The sequence below is a fragment of the Labeo rohita genome, chromosome 3 (assembly GCF_022985175.1).
Source record: "Labeo rohita strain BAU-BD-2019 chromosome 3, IGBB_LRoh.1.0, whole genome shotgun sequence".
Lineage (NCBI taxonomy): Eukaryota > Metazoa > Chordata > Actinopteri > Cypriniformes > Cyprinidae > Labeo > Labeo rohita.
Genome location: NC_066871.1, coordinates 24,690,305 through 24,690,794, shown reverse-complemented (window position 1 = coordinate 24,690,794; position 490 = coordinate 24,690,305).

Genomic DNA, 490 nt, shown 5'->3' with positions numbered 1-490 from the left:
TATGTGAGAACACATAGTTTTTTTCATTAAAAGGGTAGAGTGGGGGAAAATGCAGTGCAATTTTTTTTATGAAGTCAAATTTTTTTTTATTCGGCCAACTAGTTAAAGTACATTTGATGGAAATACAAAGGATTTGATATTCAGAACAGAGTAACTACAGTAATTAAGCCATGCCCCCGGGGTGTGTTTTACCCCACAGACTAGGTTTGAAAAAAAAAAGTTTATTCTGAAAATACACATACTCCCTAGGCCTACTATTCTCATATCATAAATAACTGTGATGTTCTACAAAACGACAAGCTTTAAAACACTTTTTTTCTTACTGCTGAAAATAGTTACTTAATGCGAAATCTGTTTTCTCTCTGGTACAGCACCAGTGTAAGCTTCATGGTGAAAACTTCTACATCACTCTTGTCAACGCGGTCCATACTTAGTTACAACAAACAATTATCTTGACTTTATCTAGTGGTTATTTTCGAAAAAACTGTAA